This window comes from Bison bison, unplaced genomic scaffold (assembly GCF_000754665.1).
Source record: "Bison bison bison isolate TAMUID 2011002044 unplaced genomic scaffold, Bison_UMD1.0 scf7180017864500, whole genome shotgun sequence".
In the NCBI taxonomy this organism is placed as follows: Eukaryota; Metazoa; Chordata; class Mammalia; order Artiodactyla; family Bovidae; genus Bison; species Bison bison.
Window position 1 is genome coordinate 2,649,831 of NW_011495059.1, and position 11,853 is coordinate 2,661,683.

An 11,853-nucleotide genomic window follows, 5' to 3' on the forward strand; every position below is an offset into this window, starting at 1 on the left:
CCAACAGCACATGAAAGGTAAACCTCACAAATAATACCCAGATTCTGTTAAGCTGTGTATTGACTCAGGACTTTATCACTATAGTGTAGAAACAGACATGGTTTGTGCATGTGAAATAATTCCTCTTTGCCAAATAAATGTATCTGTGGGGATAGTATTTTAAAGTGTTGTGAAGCATTTTCATGTCAACCTTTCATACTGTGTTCTAATGGAGGCGAGTTGGAACATATGGAAATTAAGAACTTTAAAAATATTTGACAGCATTTATACCCCTTGCCACTTTGTATTTTGAAAAATAGCAAACCTACAGAAAGTAAGTTAAGAGAATTATACCTTAACACCCATCTCCCCTCTACCTGGATTCATCAATGATTAATGTTTTTCCAAATTTGCTTTATATCTTTTTCCATGTCTGCATGTGTGAAGTGTGAAAGTAAGTCACTCAGTCATATCTGACTCTCTGCAACGCCATGTTCTATAGCCCTCCAGGCTCCTCTGTCCATGGGATTCTCCAGGCAAGAATACTGGAGTGCGTTGCCATTCCCTTCTTCAGGGGATCTTCCCAACCCAGGGATCAAACCTGGGTCTCCTGCACTGCAGGCAGATTCTTTACCGTCTGAGCCACCAGGGAAGCTATATGTCTAGTTCTTTCTAAAGCCATCCCCTTTGGGAGTTTCTTGCAGACATGGTGACACTTCACTCCTGGAGAAAGGGTGTCCAACTATAATACAGTCATATGACTTGGGATACTTGACATAAAACCAGTATGTAGTCCATACTTAAATTTTACCATTTCCTTGTTCTCTAGCTTTTTTGTTTTTCCTGATCTAGTATTCTGTCAAGGATCATACATCGTATTAAGTGTGTCCTTGCCTTTCAGTGTGGATTAGTGCCATCTGGTAGTCACAGGGTTTCCAGAATGGGAGTGAATACCCGCTTTAAAGGACGTCATGGCCCTGCTTCCCACCCTGCTTACCTGTTTACCCCCTTCCACGGCCCCCGTCACAGACTGGGAATGGACCTTCTTAGACTGATGGAAGGAAGTCTAAGGATGACCGGTTCATCCTAAAGTAGAACCTAGCACTGAGTGTCGACTGGCTTGTGGGCATCATCCTGATGCTCGGAGATGTTTTGTCCTATGCAGAGTCGCTGTCCATTTTATGGCTAAGCCATTCAGGTTGCCCAGGTACCTAAGAGAATGTTAGCACAGGGAACTATGTTCAGTGTCTTATAATAACCTATAACGGAAAGAACCTGGAAAAGAATATATATATATTCACACACACACACATATATATAACTGAGTTACTTTGCTGTACACCTGAAGCTAACACAAAATTGTGAATTTACTGTACTTTAAAAAATGATAAAAGAAGTGGAGAATGTGGTAGTGTTAATGAGACTTTGGGAAGAGCTTTGCATAGTTGTCTCTAAATCACCTGAAACATTAAGAGTTAGGAGTTGTCTTCTGAGGACATTTCTTGAGGACTGCTGATTATGATGACCTTGTCTTTATACAGTTCATATTAATTAATAGTTTTAATTTTTTGAGAAAACTGTTAAGGACCTCCCTACCCCCACCCCCACTTTAAATATTCTAGTGGTTGTGGCCTTTTGCTCCCTTGCCCTTCTTGTTTTACACTTCTTCCTGGGCAGACTTCTTGCTTGTTTTAGCTCTTGATGACCCTGAAATCTTTGTTTCCATCCCCATTCTCTTCTGAGCTCCAGACCCTCATTTCCAACCACGTAACTCTTTGCAGCTTCTCCTGCATGTTCCATATGCAAAACTGAACTTGCTGTCTTTCTGTGTAAACCTGAGCATTGATCTGAATGTTGGGTGGGTGGGGGGTGAGAGTGACGTGGTATTTGACCAGGGGGCTAAGAACACTAGACTCAGGTCCCTAACCGGCTCCTGCCATCCCGAACACCCCTCCCTTCCCTAAGCCCTGTCCCTGCACGAGCCCCCCCTCCCCCCAGCATACACACTTAATGGGAAGGAGGCAACCGAAGGCAGGGCTTTGCTCATAACATCATTTCTGGCTGAATGTGGAGTCTTGGAAGTTAGACTTTATGAAATGGTTCTCAATCTTTTTTTTTTCCATTATCACTCCCCTAAGGAGCCTTTTTTAGACAGGCTATTTTTTTTAGTATTATCCTCCCATCCATGAAGATTTAATACCACAAATATGTAGCGTATCTGTTTATGTACTGTGTCTGCTTAATAATGAGTAAGGTATTTTAACCCCCAGGAACCAGTTTTTGCCCCCTTGGAGAGGTACTGTCTCCTTGAGAATGCATGCTTTAAGCTAAGCTGGAGGCAGTCTGTGAAGTCTCGAAACAGCACAAGCCAGAGTGTCTGCTTGCCATCTCTCCTGCCCACAGAGAATTTACCTTAGGCTCACAGCTGATGGCTGAAACCAGAGTTTGGTCATCTTGTTGTGACCGTGGCTCACAGAAATAACATTGTACTGTGCCCAGTGTACACACAAATATGTTATTCAGATGTTTTAATACTCGGTATTTATTCTTACTGCTTCTCATGTACTCTATTTTTAGTCTGTATTCTTTTAAAGATAGTTTTATTGAGGTAATTTACATACTGTAAAATTCACCTGTTTTCTATGTATTTTTTTATTTTAAAAGAAATGCTGGTTGTGACCCACTGGTTGGCAACAGCCTGGCTCTCAGCCAGAAGAACAATGCCAAGGCCTCGCTGGTCTGGAGACCACCCGTAGTCCACCAAAGAAGTGAGAAGGAAGTAGTGACAGGGTCCTAACCCTGAACCCCTGGTTCTCACTGTAGTCATGGGACTTTGTTTTAATAAATACCCTTGGACTTGAACAGACTGGTCATTTTACTCCTTGGTAAGAGATGAATGCTGGAGAGCTCCTGGTGGCTCAGACAGTAAAGAATTTCCCGCAGTGCGGGAGACCAGTATTCAGTCCCTGGGTTGGGAAGATCTCCTGGAGAAGGGAATGGCTATTCACTCCAGTATTCTTGCCTGGAGAATTCCACGGACAGAGGAGCCTGGTGGGCTATGGTGCATGGGATCACAAAGAGTCAGACACAATTGAATGACTAACACTTTCATAGAGGATGAATGCTGGAGAGCTCATGGCAGGGGCCGTGCGCTTTTCAAACCCACAGGTGAAAACTGCTTTGGTGGCAGCCAAAGGGTTTGCCTCACCAGGAAGGTGAAACGGGCATCTTCATTCTGTGATTTGTGGTGCCCGCACACATGCTCCCCCCACCCCCCCACCAAAAGAAAGTGGAATGGGGATGTGGAGAGGGGAAGATTGGATTTATCCATAAGAATATTGGAGAGAGCGACTGTAGCAATCTATATATTTGATTAATTTGCTGTCGTTAATCTCTTAAAAGGGGATGAAGCACTGAGGAAATGAAATAGGAAGCTGCTGAGTCTTCATTAGAAGAGCAGAAGAGGCCTAAACAATGGGGTCTGTTGGGGTGCATGCGTGGTCAGAGGGAGGCCACGCCTGCAGCCAGGAGGAATCATCTGCGCAGACAGGGAAATGAGTGGTCAAAAGGTCTGGAGAGTAGATTTTGCCCGTGTTTACCTTTTTGTTTTTTGGTCGTACTGTGCAGCACGTGGGGATCTTAGTTCCCCCACCAAGGATCGAACCCATGCATCCTGCATTGCAAGGCTGGAGTCTCTGGACCAGCAAGGAAGTCCCTGCCCCTGCTTGCTTTTGACCCCAGAACCAGGCAGGGCAGGAATATGATAGGAGCAAAGAAAACTGGCAAAGAAAAAGAAAAAGGGCTTCCCTGATAGCTCAGCTGGTAAAGAATCCGCCTGTAATGCAGCTCAGGAGACCTCAGTTTGATTCCTGGGTTGGGAAGATTCTCTGGAGAAGGGATAGGCTACACCCCAATATTCGTGGGCTTCCCTTGTGGCTCAGCTGGTAAAGAATCTGCCTGCAATGGGGGAGACCTGGGTTGGATCCCTGGGTTGAGAAGATCCCCTGGAAAAGGTAATGGCCACCCACCCAGTATTCTGGCCTGGAGAATCCCATGGACAGGGATATTTAGGAGTTCCTGATAACTCAGGTGGTGAAGAATCCGCCTGCAATGCAGGAGACCCCAGTTCAATTCCTGGGTCAGGAAGATCCCCTAGAGAAGGGAAAGTCTACCCACTCCAGTATTCTGGCCTAGAGAATTCCATGGACCGTATAGTCCATGGGGTTGCAAAGAGTCGGACATGACTCAGCAACTTTCACTTTCAAAGAAAACTGAGACATCCCATCCCAGAGCAGCAGAATAATTAGAGCAAATATTCGTGGAATGCTTAACTATATGCCGGGAACTAAACATTGTATATTCTCACTTTATATTTTATATTTAATCTTTTAAAACTATGAGGTTGTACATTGTTGTAGTGCCCGCCTCCCCAACTCCCCATGTTATGATGAGGAAAACTGAGGTCAGGAAGATAAAGAAACTTGTTCAGAGTCACACAGTTAGTTTTTGTTCTTACATGTAATGTAGGACACTGAAGACCCTGCCTGGACTAGGTGAACCTGCTGCCTCTGGGACCACGTCTGCTGCACCAGCCTTCTGCGGAGTGCAGCTTACCTGGCAGATCCCGTGATCATCATTTAAGTCACTTAGTCTCCAGGTTGCTACCCTGAAGTTCACTGTTAGAGGCTGGTGACCACAACACTAAAAATAACATTGTCCTAGAGAATATTTATAGTTTTTTCATTCCCTCAAGTACAGACTGTGCCTTATCTGGGAAATACCACTTATTTTAGGGCTCTTGAGTTGGGCATTTAAATGGTAGGGCTTGTTAGGTGGTAGTCATATTTCAAATTAGTTCTGCGGACATTTGCATGCTTCTGAGTTCCCTGTGACATACCTGGTGCCAGGGTAACATGTTACCACAGGTCTGGTAGGGGAAATAGACACAAGCAATATTTAAATTGCAGGGAAACAAAATAAGTAGAACAATAAAAGGAACATTAAGGCATAGGGGAGGTTAGGAAAATCTTCTCAGAAGAGTTAACATTTGAGTTAGGTTTTGATGGATGAGTAGAAGTTAGAAGTGAAGTGAAGTCGCTCAGTCGTGAACTGTAGCCCACCAGGCTCCCCCATCCATGGGATTGTCCAGGCAAGAACACTGGAGTAGGTTACCATTTCCTTCTCCTGGTAGGTAAATAGTTGCAGAATAATTAAGCGAAAATGGCTAGAGAGATGGACAGAGGCCTCCTTCTGATGTTATTGCCAGTGTGTTTATAGATTCTTAATGATATAGTAGAAAGAGCTTCCAGTTGTAAAATCTCCCCCTTTTCCCCTAGTGTCCTGAAATGCCATTCGGCTCCTATGCCTCAGCAGTAGGGCAACTGGATGCCCAAGGATATTGCTGTGGGCCAGTTATAGGAGGGAAAAAATTGCTACCCATGTAACACCCACAGGCACACTGCAACTCTGGCAGTTTCCTACTTGTGTGAGGAGATGGGGGTATTCCTTGTAGCCTAGCTCCAAGCTAAGACTTTTTTTTGGCCACACTTTGTGGCATGTGGGATCTTAGTTTCCTGACCAGGGATCGAACCCACACTCCCTGTGTTGGAAGCATGGAGTCTTAACCACTGGACCACCAGGAAGTCCAGAGATTGGGTTTTTGAAGTATAACGTGCATTTGGTTAAGTGTACATATATCAAGGGTACTGCTCACTGGGTTTTAACATGTGTATATTCCTTTGTAGGGCTTCCCCTGTGGCTCACTGGGTAAAGAATCCTCCATCAGTGCAGGAGCCACAGGAGGCACGGGTTTGATCCCTGGGCCAGGAAGATCCCCTGGAAAGGGGCATGGCAACCCATTCCAGTATTCTTGCCTGGGAAATCCCATGGACAGAGAAACCTGGTGGGCTGCAGTCCATAGAGTTGCAAAGAGTTGGACACGACTGAAGAGACTGAGCACACACACTCGCATACAGAACGTCTTGTTTTGTATCTGGTTTCTCTTACTCAGCTTTATGATTGTGGGATTCATATAGATGGCTGGAGAGCACTGATAACCCGTCACACTGTCAGGAAGTGATCCAGAATAATCACATGTGGCTTATGTGTTTATTGGTGACATGTGTTTGTGCAGAGCATTTGCAGGTGCCAAATTCCAGGGGCTCCGCATGGGCCTGCGAGCACAGGTGAGCAAGTTCCTTCCATCACGGAGCTTGCTGTCCAGTGCAGGAGATAAACGCACACACGTAATTACATATAATACACAGAATTAAAATGAAGATCTGGTCAACCTTTACGGTTTTTGCAGTGATTTTGAAAGATTTTCTTTATGGTTTTTGAAAGACTTTCTTTTGGAGGTGAAATGTCTTCTCATTGTCAAAGGATTAGAATTTTTCCAGGTGGTCAAGTGTGGAGATGTGAAGCATCATGGTATCTTTGGAAACTTGCATTAGTAATACTTGTAGATTGATTAAGATGTGTAAGAAGACCAAAAATACTACTTTCGGAAGAAATTTTGAGGAAAACCTTAGTGTGCAAGTTTGGCTTCTTAGTTGGAGCTGTGGGTAGGAGATGACCACTCTAGTGACCAGTTGTAAATGCATCATTATGAAGAAGGCAGAGAACAGAAGTCAAATTTGGTAACTGCTGTAGCCAAAGGAAAACTTCCTGCAGTGCTCTTCTGTTGATGTTATGGAAGATTTTTTTTCAGGTTAGATAAAACTACAGAGACGCTTATTATGATTGTGTGTTGTTGGTTTTTTTTTAATAATTGAGATGACTTGAGATGTCCTGTAAGCCATCAAAAATTTCCTAAGGGAGGGTGGATTTTGCTGGAGCATCTCTCCCTTAATCATGAGATTTTGTAGCAAAATGTGTTCCCTGTTCTCTCAGTTTTCTGGCGCTAACATAACAAAATACCACCGGCTGGGTAGCTTACCCAAAGGTGTATTTTCTCATGATTCTGGAGGCTAGAAGTCCAAGGTCAGGGTGGCAGATTTGATTTCTCTTTGACTGCAGGGCTCCTTCTCGCCCTGTCCTCACCTAGGCTTCTCTCTGTGTTCTGTTTCCTGATCTCCTCTTAAAAGCACACCTGCCATATTGGATTAGGGCCCACTCCAGAGACCCCTATTTTAACTTCATTACTTCTGTAAAGACTTGCTCTCCACATACAGTCACATTCTTAAGTACTGGGGATCAGGGCTTCAACCTGCAAGTTTTGGGGTGTGGGAGGACACGGTTCAGCTCATTTACACCCATGTCCAGAACCTGTCCTGACATTGTTGGGCTGTGTGAAGGCTGTCCCCTGAGAAACGCAGGGGTCAGACCGCTCCAAGACCAGCAGGGAGCTGTGAGGTAGCCGAGTCTGCTCAGACCGCTCTGGGGGCTGGGCTTGCTCTTAAAGCACCACTTCTGACTTCCTCACGACTTGTCTGTGCACACACAAACCTGTGAGTCCTGAGTGATGTGTCTAGAACTTAAGACTGGTATTCTGTCAATTAATAGAGATTGAAAATAGGGACTAGGATGAAAAGAATCCAAACTGTATAGGCCAGGTGAATGTCATGAGAAAAGTGATGTCATAACTTTCATAACTCTTAATAATCTGTTCCAATGTTGAGCAAACCATATCCCTCTCCTGCCGTTTCACCCTTTTGATTAGCTGAAGTTAAACAGCCTTGGCATTCTCCTTATCAGAACATTTGAACACCAAAGAGCTGTTCCTAAGTCAGATCACCTTAACCTTCCTCCTGCTTCTGGGCGGAAAGTTGTTTTCTGTAGAAGGATTTTTATTTTGAATTTTCTATTGTGATGGCCACTGAGGGGATTTTTCTTTTAAAGATGTGCTCTTAGACAGTCATCTCCTAAGCTTGTTTCAGTGGAGACAGAAAAATCTTGTTGGGATGAATTTTGTAGGGGCTGCTTCTGTTTCGGTCCACACTGAGATTCTGTGGTGCATATGAGGCTTATTATAGGTACCTGGGAGCTAGAACTCTGGTTTTCAGTGAAGTAGTGTGTATTATTACGGTGTGTGTCCCAGAGTTGCTGTGCTAAGACCCATTTTCAGAATTAGAACTTTGAAACTTCTAGGCCATGAAGAGAACTCATGCAGAGTTGAACGAGATGTGTTAGCTCACATCATATTGTGTGTATGTGCTCAGTCGTATCTGACTCTTCCCAACCCCATGGACTGTAGCCTGCGAGGTGCCTCTGTCCAGGGGATTTCCCAGGCAAGAATACTGGAGTGAGTTGCCATTTCCTCCTCCAGGGGATCTTTCTGACCCAGGGATCGAACCCACTTCTCCTGCATTGGCGGGCAGATTCTTTACCACTGAGCCACGTGGGAAGCCATCGCATCATATTAAACCCAGCCTAATGTGAAGCAGGGGATTTGAGAAAGTCATGGCATGCCCAGGCGTGTTCATGTTGCATCCCTGTTACTGCCAACATAGTTCTGTTGCCTTTTCTATTCTTTTGCTTAGCTGTGGGCTGATTGACCAGGAGTTTAATTTTTGCCAGTATGGTGTGGGTCACAGTGAGCATTTAAAGTTCTTTGAACAGCATTCAAAGGTACTGTGCATTGTGACTCTAATTTCTGCTTATATTAATATAATACTCATGTTCTCTTTGACTTGCTTGGCTGTTTACTGATGAATGAGGTTTGTTTTTTTTTTTCTTTTTTTTTAAACAGACATAACTGAGTTACTGTTAATTCTTTTACAGGGAGTAAATTCATTGTTTAAAATGGGTCACAGTTCCAAAGTATACCCAGAATTTTACTTACTTTTTGGAGAAACAAAACTCTTTCAAACCTGTTGAAAACAAAATTCAACTGAAGGGATTTGAAAGACCTTATTAACTTTATTAGATGATTCATGAACTGGGCAGCGTCCCATCCAGCACACAGATGGGAGCTCTAAAGAGCTGTGTCAGATGGAAGATCTATAGGCAGAAGGGAATGGGATGAAGAAGTTACTTGCAAAGTGTGGATTATTTGTGGCAAGGTCACCTTCCTTTAGGGGACTGCAGAAGTCTGTCAAGCAGATTACCTCACTAGTGCTGACCAGGTAACTCCAGATTGACTGGTTTAAAATTCCCCTCCTGGGAGAAGTTGAAACTGTAAATTACGTATTAAGTTGCTGTTTGGTGACCCAGGCTTAGCCCAAGTGACTCCATTTTGGTTTGGTTGTGTCTTTCTTTTAAAAAAAAAAAACAAAAAAAAAACCTTTCTCTGTTTAGTCAACAGTATTTCCTGTACCTTCAACAAATCAAATGTTTTCATTTTCCACATTTGTCTATTTAGTTTCCTACCATTTTGTTCTTCTGTACTCTTAGATGTGACTCTAGTGACTTTTTTTTTTTTTTTTTGGTCTGTGATTTTTTTTCTCTTTTACAAACTAGGTAGGTAATACTATTCTTGAAAAGTGTTTTTTAGCCACAAAGGTGCTAACAGTACTCATTTACTTTGGCTGTTGGGAGCCTGCAACCCACAGCAGACTGATTTGAGATTCAGAGGAACGTGGTAGAGTGGTGTGTTTTATTGGAACCTTCCATCTTTAGAAATCCTTGAGCATTTGCTGCCGTATTTTCTAGATACGTCTCTTGACTTTTAAAGTCCCCTCACCCTTTTAAAATTAGAAATAGTTCAACAAAATAATTCAGATGATATCCTCCCTCTTAAGAGGAGGAGGAGATAGGATCCATAGGTAACATTGCACTGGGGAGTGGATGCTCCCTGTGTTTTGTATCCCTGAGTCTTTGACCCCAATTCTTCAGTTCTTTGTAGTAGTGTTTTACATTCATTCTCTTGCCATAGCCTCGTGGTGGATGGGATTGTGTCCCTATCCCTTGATTTTGGGCTTGGCTGTATGATTTGCTTTAGGTCGGTGGGATGTTAGTAAACATGATGAAAGTAGAAGTCTGCGCTGTGGTTGTGCGGGTGGGCTCGTGTCTTTTTGTGCCCTTGTCATCACCGTGAGAAGACCCCTGAGTAGCTGCAGCCTCTTCAGCTTGGGCCTCAGAGTGAGACCATAGAGCAGAGCCCCCACAGATTATCTGTAACTTAAAGCAGAGCCAACACAGCTCAGACACCTGAGGGAAAATTAAATGCTTCTGCCAGTAAGATTTTGTGGTTTGCTGTTGTACGCATCATTGTGGCAATAGATGACCAGTACGGTCATCCTGCTGCATCCAGGACAGGCAGGCTTTCTTGGGTGGTCTCTCTTCCTGCCTGGCCATTACAGGATTCCCAGTTGGCCCACTCCACCCTTTTCTTTCCACCCAGTGTTTTCCTCATTCTTCCTTATTGTTCTCCTCTACCTTATAGCTTCTATTACTTGTATGTTGTGTTCTCTCCTAACTTTTCCACGTCCAAAGCCCTTTCTGACTGTAGTTTCTCTTGAACTCATGACTTATCAGCTCCCACTCCTGTTGCCTATGCCTTACTTGGTACCTTCCATTTCAGATTTCTGAGAGACAATCAACTTTGCCTGGCAGGTTTTCTCCCAGCCCAGAAATGTCATGTCCTCAGTTGTTGGCCTGCTTGGTCATTGATTCATGTTAGGTTAGGGGCCCACCTCTGGTCCAGTTAAATGTGTAGGGATGTGTTGGGAAGGGGACATGTCTTGAAATACACGAGTGCCTAATACTGCCTTGTTTAAGAGAGGCTGTTAATGTGTGGAAATCACAGTTATAAGACAGGTCTTCTACACAGGGTTGTATGTCATCTGGGGGTTTTAGTGAATATTCACGCTTTTCATTTTCTGGACTCATCAGTTCCCCAGAGGGGAAGCTTTTAACTTGGCTTTTGCAAGTTTAAAATGTTCTGAGGCTGCATTCCAGTTTTAAGTTTCCTAGTTCTAAGATAACTAACCTTACAGTGTGAGTTCTCAGGATGAACCTCTTTCAAGGAAAAATGTGAGAGAAGAGACCATCTACTGGAAAGATTGTTACTTGGCAAAACCTTCCAACGAGTTGAGAAGAAAATAAGTTGGCCTGTTCTAAAGTTCTAGACTATTTAGGCGGTTCCATAGCTTTTCTGTATAGGGGAAGAGATTGATCAAATTAAAGCTGGTTTATAGCATTTAAAAGGTTGTGCTTTTAATTTCAATTTATCTCTTTAAGTATTTATGTTTTGGGATACTCTTATAAATGATACTTTAAAAATGTTAATTTACATTTGTTCCTTGCTAGTATATAGAAATATAGTTGGCTTTTGTATATCGACCTTATATCCTATGATCTTAGCAAACCAATTTACTGATTTTAGAAATGTTATTCTAGGTTGCATTCCCACCAACAGTGTAAGAGGGTTCCCTTTTCTCCACACCCTCTCCAGCATTTATTATTTGTAGACTTTTGGATCGCAGCCATTCTGACTGGTGTGAAATGGTACCTCATAGTGGTTTTGATTTGCATTTCTCTGATAATGAGTGATGTTGAGCATCTTTTCATGTGTTTGTTAGCCATCTGTATGTCTTCTTTGGAGAAATGTCTATTTAGTTCTTTGGCCCATTTTTTGATTGGGTTGTTTATTTTTCTGGAGTTGAGCTGTAGGAGTTGCTTGTATATTTTTGAGATTAGTTGTTTGTCGGTGGCTTCATTTGCTATTATTTTCTCCCATTCTGAAGGCTGTCTTTTCACCTTGCTAATAGTTTCCTTTGATGTGCAGAAGCTTTTAAGGTTAATTAGGTCCCATTTGTTTATTTTTGCTTTTATTTCCAATATTCTGGGAGGTGGGTCATAGAGGATCCTGCTGTGATGTATGTCGGAGAGTGTTTTGCCTATGTTCTCCTCTAGGAGTTTTATAGTTTCTGGTCTTACGTTTAGATCTTTAATCCATTTTGAGTTTATTTTTGTGTATGGTGTTAGAAAGTG

General features: G+C 43.1%; 1 long non-coding RNA gene across 1 annotated transcript in view; it reads right to left on the minus strand.

Annotated features, from left to right (window-relative positions):
* Nucleotides 1–8,643: 8,643 nt before the first annotated feature.
* Nucleotides 8,644–11,853, minus strand: part of LOC104980441 — a 4,136-nt gene continuing 926 nt past the window's right edge. Inside the window, exon 2 of the long non-coding RNA XR_824259.1 lies at nt 8,644–10,971. This is a non-coding gene — a long non-coding RNA (uncharacterized LOC104980441). The remainder of the gene's footprint in view (nt 10,972–11,853) is intronic.